The sequence below is a fragment of the Aegilops tauschii genome, chromosome 3 (genome assembly GCF_002575655.3).
Source record: "Aegilops tauschii subsp. strangulata cultivar AL8/78 chromosome 3, Aet v6.0, whole genome shotgun sequence".
Classification (NCBI taxonomy): Eukaryota; Viridiplantae; Streptophyta; class Magnoliopsida; order Poales; family Poaceae; genus Aegilops; species Aegilops tauschii.
The window spans coordinates 91,011,108-91,021,008 of NC_053037.3; positions in this window are offsets into that span (position 1 = coordinate 91,011,108).

A 9,901-nucleotide genomic window follows, 5' to 3' on the forward strand; every position below is an offset into this window, starting at 1 on the left:
GAAAAAGGGCAAAGGGAAATAAAGGGAACTTCAAGAAGAATGGCAAGCAAGTTGTCACTCCCATGAAGAAGCCCAAAGCTAGACCCAAGCCTGAAACTAAGTGCTTCAACTACAATGGAAATGGTCACTGGAACCGGAACTACCCCAAATACTTGGCGGGTAAGAAGGATGGCAAAGTGAACAAAAGTATATTTGATATACATGTTATTGATGTGTACTTTACTAGTGTTCGTAGTAACCCCTGGGTATTTGATACCGGTTCAGTTGCTAAGATTAGTAACTCGAAACGGGAGTTGCAGAATGAACAGAGACTAGCTAAAAGCGAGGTGAGGATGTCTGTTGAAAGTGATTTCAAGGTTGATACGATCACTATCGCACACTCCCTCTACCTTCGGGATTAATGTTGAACCTAAAAAAATATTATTTGGTGTTTGCGTTGAGCATGAATATGATTGGATCATGTTTATTGCAATACGATTATTCTTTTAAGTTAGAGAATAATTGTTATTCTGTTTACATGAATAAAACCTTCTATGGTCATACACCGAATGTGAATGGTTTATTGAATCTCGATCGTAGTGACATACATATTCATAAATATTGATGCCAAAAGATGCAAAGTTGATAATGATAGTGCAACATACTTGTGGCATTGCCGTTTCGGTCATATTGGTGTAAAGCGCATGAAGAAACTCCATGCAGATGGACTTTTGGAATCATTTGATACTTGTGAACCATGCCTCATGGGCAAGATGACTAAAACTCCGTTCTCCTGAACAATGGAGCGAGCCACTGACTTATTGGAAATAATACATACACTACTGGAATTCGCTTATTTGCCGTCTGTCAATTCTTTGCCGTCCGCTGGCTGACGGCAAAGAAGGACTTTGTCGTCAGCTTGCAAAAAACGGACCGAAAGGAAAGCAGAACTGGACGAAGCCAAAGGCATGGTTCAATCTTGGAAGGCCAGTTATGAGGGAAATTATCTTGTGGGTGAAAATGCAGTTGATGTTCCCCGATGGGTATGCAGCGAATCTAAAGAGGGGAGCGAGTCTTGATATATTGAAGATATTTGGTCTCAAGAGTCATGATTGGCACATATGGATTGAGAGGGTAATGCCGGTGATGTTGCGTGGCTTCATCCCTGAGGATGAATGGCTAGTACTGGCAGAACTCAGCTATTTCTTCCGTGTTCTTTGTGCGAAAGAACTATCGCCTGGCGTGCTAGAAGAAATGGAAGAGTTGGCGCCGGAGTTGATCTGCAAGTTAGAGAAGATCTTTCCACCGGGCTTCTTTAATCCAATGCAGCATTTGATTTTGCATCTCCCGACCAAGGCAAGATTGGGGGGGCTGTGCAAAATCGTTGGTGCTACCCAACTGAGAGGATGCAGAAGACGCTTCGAGAAAAATGTAAAAATAAACGTAGAATTGAAGCATCGATGGCTGAGGCATTCATCACTGAGGAGGCGGCAAACTTCGTGACAGCACACTACGAAGCCAAAAATCGTCATTTGCATAATCCGAAGCCTCGGTACAATGCTGACAAACCTCAAAAGGGTGGATCCAACCTCAGCCTATTCAAAGGGAATCTCGCACCAGCCAGTGGTTCGAAACCAGTATCTTTGGATAACGAAGAATGGCGGACCATTACGTTGTATATCTTCAACAACCTGACAGAAGTGCGGCCGTACATCGAGTAAGTTCTTGGTACATTGTTTCGCAACTTCTATTTCCTTTGAACTGCTCTTGTTCCTGGATATTTCATACAGTCGATACGTCGCCATATTCTCGTATGGAGCGGTGATCCAAAAGGATTCCGTCGAAGAGTATGAGCTTCTCGCAAAGCAAGGAGGCGGCTATCCCGGTTTCATCTCTTGGTTCAAACAAACGGTAATTTCTATTAGACCATTTCATTTCATTCGCTAATTTCTGCCTAATGCAACAATCCTTTCGTATTAAACTTGTAGGCTAATTCAGAGTCTATGGACGCCGAATTGAGACAAGTCACTAATGGTTTTGACTATAAGGTCCGTTCATTTGACAAATACGACATCAACGGGTATCGCTTTCGTACCTATGGCAAAGAGCTATCTATGGCCGACCGAAAGTCTACAAATTGTTGTGTATCTGCTATCGGCGAAGGAGGTACCGAGTATTATGGGAGAGTTGAAGCTTTATGAACTTCTATTCTATGGTGACAACCCACCGAATGTCGTACTCTTCAAATGTTATTGGTTTCAGCCGAAGGAGACTAGAAGGACTCATGAACATATAGGGCTAGTTGAAATCAAACAAAGCACCCATTTAGATGTTCCCGATGTCTATATTACGGCTCAACAGGCGACCCAAGTATTCTATCTACCGTGGGCCTGCCAAACTAATCCAAATCTGAAAGGTTGGGATGCCGTTTATGAAGTGCCGCCACGTGCTAGACTATCTCCCCCAAAGGAAGAGGATTACGAACCTCACATTAACCCAGACACATATGAAGGAGAATTCTTCCAAGAGACACGTCTTTCCAAAAAGTGTTTCAAGAACCGCTATACTTCACCCCAAAACATTGAAGTAGACAGCAACAGTGAATCCGACATCAACCCAGAGGAGGAACAAGAAGAGCCGGAACAAGAAGAGGTTACTACTGCGGATGACCTATCAATGCTTGACCGATTACGTCAAGGTGGCCTTCCACATGTTGATGCCACTGAACCCTATGAGCCCGTCATTGATTATAGTGATGATGATGATTATGCATTTATTGATGATAGTGATCGAGATTATTAGTAGTGTCAGGTATTCAATTTTTTATGTTGTACTTGATGATGATACACTTAAGTGATATACATATTATTATTCATGTCGGTATTTTTTATGTTGTACTAATTTCGTTTACTCTTTGTCATGGCAGGTGTTGAAAGATGGTGGGCGCTGGTCGGGAGCGCTCTGAGGCCCCTTCTTCGTCGGTGCATGGTGGGAGGTCTTCCATTCCACACGCACCTCTCCGCCGAGCTTTGCTGGATAGAATGGCGACACCGCCGGGCCCTTCTTCGTCGACAGCGGTGCCCAGCAGGGGACGAGATAAGGGAGGGAAGAAGAGAGGAGTTGGAGCACATGGTCACGGGAGAGGAGGTAGGGTGACTGCTAGGGCTCCTTCCTCGCCGCCACCCCCAGCTGTTTCACCCGAGCATGTGACTGCTAGGATGGACTCGTCTGAGGAGGAGGCTACACGAACTCCGGTACACGAGCCTTCGGCCCACGAGCCTCGGGTCGACGGGCCTTTGGCCCACGAGACCCCGGAGGAGCACACGCCTGAATGGGGTACCTGGTCGGATGAGCCTGAGGGGCCGAGTGGCCATGCTGATGATGGCGGGGAGCCGACTGATATTGAGGAGGAGGGGGGCACCGTCTACCAGCGTGGTTGTACACGGCTCCCGTCCGTGCCGGCGACCCGCGAGCAGAGGTGGTTGATTTTCCCTTATGGCGAGAGGTAAGTGCATTTAATCTTTTTGTACCTTCTGCATTCACGTTTCTTCAAATATCTAATGCGTTGGCCTTGTGATGATGTAGGGGTTGGGACCACCATCATAGTGTCCGCCGGCCCAACTCCGTCCTTGGAGTGCTTTGCCGGCAAAACTTCCCGGGGTTTGTCACGTTGCCTGGTGAGGGTCGGCTTCCAGAGCTTGGATTGAGTTGGGAGCACTACTTGGCTGCCCCGGCCCCGCCGGGTGAGATTATCGACGGTGTCTTGTGCGACACGAGGGCAGACATGGTGATCAGAAAGTTCTGGGTAGTTTCTCCTTTACACATTTAAAAATCTTCAACTAGCTAGTTATTAATTGTACTAATCAATATTGTCTCATTTGATTGCAGACATTCTACAGGTGTGAGGAGGGATACGAGGAGGAGGCGGCAAATTTTATCGAGAACGTCTGCAAGCGCCTACTACAGAACTTACGGCACGAGGCTCGGGTGCAGGCTGTTCGAGACTACTACGCCTTGCGTGGTATCAAGAAGCCCAAGCCGGCGTGCCGCGATAAGTTCCTGAGTAAGGAGCAGTACATGAAGGTAATTCTTAAGGCCTTGTACTTACTTCCTTCATTTAGTAATTCATAGCCGTAGCGCTCAAGTTTCTATTTGCTAACTTAGGCGCCTCCGAGATGGTGTGCGGATCGGATGGATTATTGGGAGGTGTTGGTCAATGAGTGGTGCTCAAAAGAATGGCTAGCCGTCCAGAACGCGGCCAAGGACAAACGTGCCCAAATGGAAGGTGTGCCACACCATCAAGGCAGCTCCAACTTATATCAGTTCGGGCGGAACTGGGTATGTGGTTTGCTTCATGATTCATGCAATTCATTCATCATGCTAGCTTGAGCCCTTTAATTACTAATTTACTTTGTTTCTCTCTTTCAGGCATGCTACAATAAGGCGAATAAGGTGCCAGAGGTGTACGACCTGTATGCCATGGCCCACAGTGCCTCTTTCAAGAAAGTCAAGACATTCTCTCCGTCTGACCTCGGTGATGCAAACAACTTCACCAACATCTCCTCCCACGACAAGCTCGTGAAATATAGAGATGAGGGGAAGGCGAGGAAAGGGGAGGACTTTAACCCGAGCCAGGGTCCCATTGATCCAGAGCTGGTGATGATATCTGGTGGCGGGAGGTCCCATGGCTCCATAGCCATTGGAGATGGACTTATCCGTTGTCCTAGCACTCTCCCGGAGATCAAGGCGCGCTAGTCGAGCTCCGCTCCTGAGATAAGGCCTCGTGAACGGCCAGTCCAACTCGCCATCAAGGTTAGTTATACGTACTCAGCTATCTTTCTCCATTACATTGTGTGTGCTTCCATCAATGATTACAAATGGTAACGAGGAGTGGTGTTGCAGGCTGCTATACAGAGTGAGAGAGATAGAACGGAGAAACTTCTGGCGGAGGCGGCGGAGAGGCAGCGGGAGTTGGAGGAGAGGACGACAAAGATGTTGGAGGAGGAGAGGGCACGGAATGACATGCAGGCAAGGGCCATGTACGAGCTCCTTGTGGTAAGTTTCTTCTGCAGATTAGCCAAAACATTCATGTAGTGTTTGTCTCATTACTAACTAGTATGACTGAGTCGTCAAAACCAAATGTGCAGTCTGTGTGCGAGAAGACCGGTCAGACCGCTCCGCCGATGCCAGTGATTGCTCCTGGGACCACGATGAGTTTAATTTGAATGGACATTACTTGCTAGTCTTAACATTTGAGTGTCATCATGCTAACAAGACATTGGAAATGATCTTTGGTGCAGCGTAACTCCAGACAAGCATCGCACGATCCTTCTCCAGCTACCGGCACGAGCCACCCCGCTCCTACACCTCCATGATCATGGTAAGTTTCTCTAGTGTTTTGCTTAACAAATGCATGAAGACCTAGACTTAGCCTTATTTCCTCCAATATGCTTACCACAATGACCTAGAGTTAGCTTCTTTTCCTCCAAAATGACTTAATAAGCTTACTGACCTCCAAAACCATCCATTTTACCTAAGTTAGATACTTAGCTTTGTTTCCTCCAAAATGACCTAAGTTAGCTCTAATATGCTTAGTTAATTAGGTTTGCTCAATAATGACATGTACTTAGCTTACTTATGTCAAAAATGGCATAATTAGCTTAGTTAGCTCATAAACAATCCATTTTACCTAAGTTAGCTCTAAAATGACCCATTTTACCTAAGTTAGCTCTAAAATGACCCATTTTACCCAAGTTAGCTCTAAAATGACCCATTTTACCTAGACTAGCTCCAAAATGATCCATTTTACCTATGTTTGCTCTAAAATGACCCATTTTACCTAGGTTAGCTCTAAAATGACCCATTTTACCTAGGTTAGCTCCAAAATGACCCATCTTACCTAGGTTAGCTCCAAAATGATGCATTTTACCCAAGTTAGCTCTAAAATGACCCATTTTACCTAGATTAGCTCATAAACGATCCATTTCACCTAGGTTAGCTCACAAACGATCCATTTTACCTAGTTTAGCTCCAAAATGACCCATCACACCTAGGTTAGCTCACAAACGATCCATTTCACCTAGGTTAGCTCACAAACGATCCATTTTACCTAGTTTAGCTCCAAAATGACCCATCACACCTAGGTTAGCTCTAAAATGATGCATTTTACCTAAGTTAGCTCATAAATGATCTATTTCACCTAGGTTAGCTCATAAATGATCCATTTCACCTAACTTAGCTAAAAAAGATCCATTTCACCTAGGTTAGCTCCAAAATGACCCATCTTACCTAGGTTAGCTCTAAAATGATGCATTATACCTAAGTTAGCTCATAAACGATCTATTTCACCTAGGTTAGCTCATAAACGATCCATTTCAACTAAGTTAGCTCATAAATGATCCATTTCACCTAAGTTAGCTCATAAATGGCATATACTTCTTCTTCTAGTCACCTTTTTCTAACTTTCTTATTTGCCATTTTGCAGATTTCATTCACTTCACGGAAGCTAGCTTGCTATGATGGAGTGCTTGTTTTTTCTTTCATTCTCCTCTAGTATTCTTCTAGCTTGCTATGATGGAACTTGTTATCTTGATGAAACTTTGCATTGTAATATGTATGGATGGAACAATGTGTATGTGCAACTTGCTATGTATGAATGGATGGAACTATATATGTATGCACGATGAAACTTATGTGTTGGATATGTCATATGTTTGCTGTTAAATAGCCTTGTGAAATATATATATATGTCATATATTTGCTGTGAAAATTGTTGGATTAAAAAAACAGAAAAAAAGAGGCACCTTTGCCGTCAGCCGCTGATGGCAAAGGCTCCTTTGCCGTCTGCCGTGGACGGCAAAGAAGCCACGCGGCGGCCATCTGTGCTCCCTGGGAGCTGACCCATTTGGTCAGTTTGCCTACAGCGGCGAACGGCAAAGGCTTTGCCTACAGTGGCAGACGGCAAAGAATGCCCACATTTGCCTACAGCAGCAGACGGCAAAGGCTTGTCCCGCAGTGACGTCCAGCTGACGTCATTCGGAGGACGGCAAAGGCCGGATGCTCTTTGCCGTTAGCGGCGGACGACAAAGGCTGCCGTTAGCCGCCTAACGGACTAACAGCGCATTTATTGCCATCGGCTTTCTTTGCCGTCAGCCGCTGATAGCAAAGGCCCCTTTGCCGTCCGCTTCAAAAAGCAGACGGCAAAGAAGCTCTTTACCGATGCCTAGTTTGCCGGAGCCTTTTGCCATCCGCGGCAGACGGCAAAGGCCTTTGCCGTCCGCCATCCTTGCCTTTGCCGTCTGCCGTGGCAGACAGGAAAGTAGCTGATTCCTGTAGTGATACCGATGTATGCGGTCCGATGAGTGTTGAGACTCGCGGCGGGTATCATTATTTTCTGACCTTCACAGATGATTTGAGCAGATATAGGTATATCTACTTGATGAAACACAAGTCTGAAACATTTGAAAAGTTCAAAGAATTTCAGAGTGAAGTGGAGAATCATCGTAACAAGAAAATAAAGTTTCTACGATCTGATCACGGAGGCGAATATTTGAGTTACGAGTTTGGCCTTCATTTAAAACAATGTGGAATAGTTTCACAACTCGCGCCACCTGGAACACCACATCATAATGGTGTGTCCGAACGTTGTAACCGTACTTTATTAGATATGGTGCGATCTATGATGTTTCTTACCAACTTACCTCTATCATTTTGGGGTTATGCATTAGAGACAGCTGCATTCACGTTAAATAGGGCACCGTCTAAATCCGTTGAGACGACACCGTATGAACTGTGGTTTGGCAAGAAACCTAAGTTGTCGTTTCTTAAAGTTTGGGGTTGCGATGCTTATGTGAAAAAGCTTCAGCTAATAAGCCTGAACCCAAATCGGAGAAGTGCGTCTTCATAGGATACACAAAAGAAACTGTTGGGTACACCTTCTATCACAGATCCAAAGCAAGATCTTTGTTGCTAAGAATGGATCCTTTCTAGAGAAGGAGTTTCTCTCAAAAGAAGTGAGTGGGAGGAAAGTAGAACTTGATGAGGTAATTGTACCTTCTCTCAATTTGGAAAGTAGCTCATCAGAGAAATATGTTCCCGTGATGCCTACACCAACTAGAGAGGAAGCTAATGATGATGATCATGAAACTTCAGATCAAGTTACTACTGAACCTCGTAGATCAACCAGAGTATGATCCGCACCAGAGTGGTACGGTTATCCTATTCTGGAAGTCATGTTACTAGACCATGATGAACCTACGAACTATGAAGAAACTATGATGAGCCCAGATTCCGATAAATGGCTTGAGACCATGAAATCTGACATAGGATCCATATATAAGAACAAAGTGTGGACTTTGGTGGACTTTCCCGATGATCGGCAAGCCATTAAGAATAAATGGATCTTCAAGAGGAAGACGGGCATTGATGGTAGTGTTACTATCTACAAAGCTCAAATTGTCGTAAAAGGTTTTCGACAAGTTCAAGGTGTTGACTATGATGAGATTTTCTCACTCGTATCGATGCTTAAGTCTGCCTGAATCTTGTTAGCAATTGCCGCATTTTATGAAATCTGGCAAATGGATGTCAAAACTACATTCCTTAATGGATTTATTAAAGAAAAGTTGTACATGATGCAGCTAGAAGGTTTTCTTGATCCTAAGGGTGCTAAAAAGTGTGCAAGCTCACATGATCATGCCATGAATAACGTCATAATTATGCGCTTTTCTATCAATTGTCCAATAGTAATTTGTCTACTCATCGTTTGCTATTTTTATGAGAGAGATGCCTCTAGTGAAAGCTATGGCACACAGGTCTATTTTAATCATATTGCTAAAACCAAAAATACCTTACTCAATTTATTATCTTTTCTTTTACTTTGCAATTTATCTATCACCTATTACCAGATTTGATCGTTGCAATTAACGAGTATAAGGGGATTGACAAACATGTTGCCCGTGTTGGGTGCAAATATTTGCTCTTGTTTGTGTAGGTACTGCCGACGATTGTTTGTGTGGATCTCCTATTGGTTTTGTAACATTGGTTCTTCGCTAAGGTAAATACTATCTGCTACTATATTGCTTCACCCTTCCTCTTCGGCGAAAATCCCAACGCAGCTCACAAGTAGCAGATACCGCTAGTCCTTCACATCCTAGCACGCTAACCCCGGCGGTAAGAGTCGACGACAATCCTTCCACTCCTAGCCGAACATCAGTATACGGGTCTAGGTCTACACCTCCACAATAGGACGCGTCGACGCCTGCTTCCCCAACCAATCCCGATGGACTGGGGGGCACGACCCTAAGACTACTGATGGCCACCGCCAAGTAGGCCCCAGTTAAAGCCCTTTGTCCTGGACTAGGCGATCTCGAATGACGTCAAGTCCAAGGTCATCGGCGCCGATCGTAAGGAGGTGAAGCGATGTTAGGCCCACCACTAACAACAACCACTTCACCCATGAGAACATTGCTCACGGGTACAACCCCTGCCAAACCGAAGCTCACATACCCAGGGTACCAAACCCGATCCACCTCGGGCCTAGATCTGGCCCGCTAAAACACAAACCCTAGGGTAGAGCAGAGCCGCCGCACACAGCTGGCACCCAGCCTCGCACGCCATCGGCTCAAGTCCAGGAGAAGGAAGAAATCCACCCCCACTAGCGCCACTTGTGGAACCACGACAGCCGCACCGCTAAAGCCACCACCAGCCCGCACCGCCGCCCCCAACCCACATCGGCCTTGGACCATGCAGGCCGGGAAACCACCATCGCCGTTAGCTGCCACCATCGGAAGGCAAGGCAGTGGCCTTCGATCCGCACTACCGCAACCTGCGTCGCGTGCCGGCAGATCCGGCCGCCGTATCCCAGGGACGCACATGACCACACTGCCCACCACACCTACGCACCGCCACGCCGCAGCGCCCAACA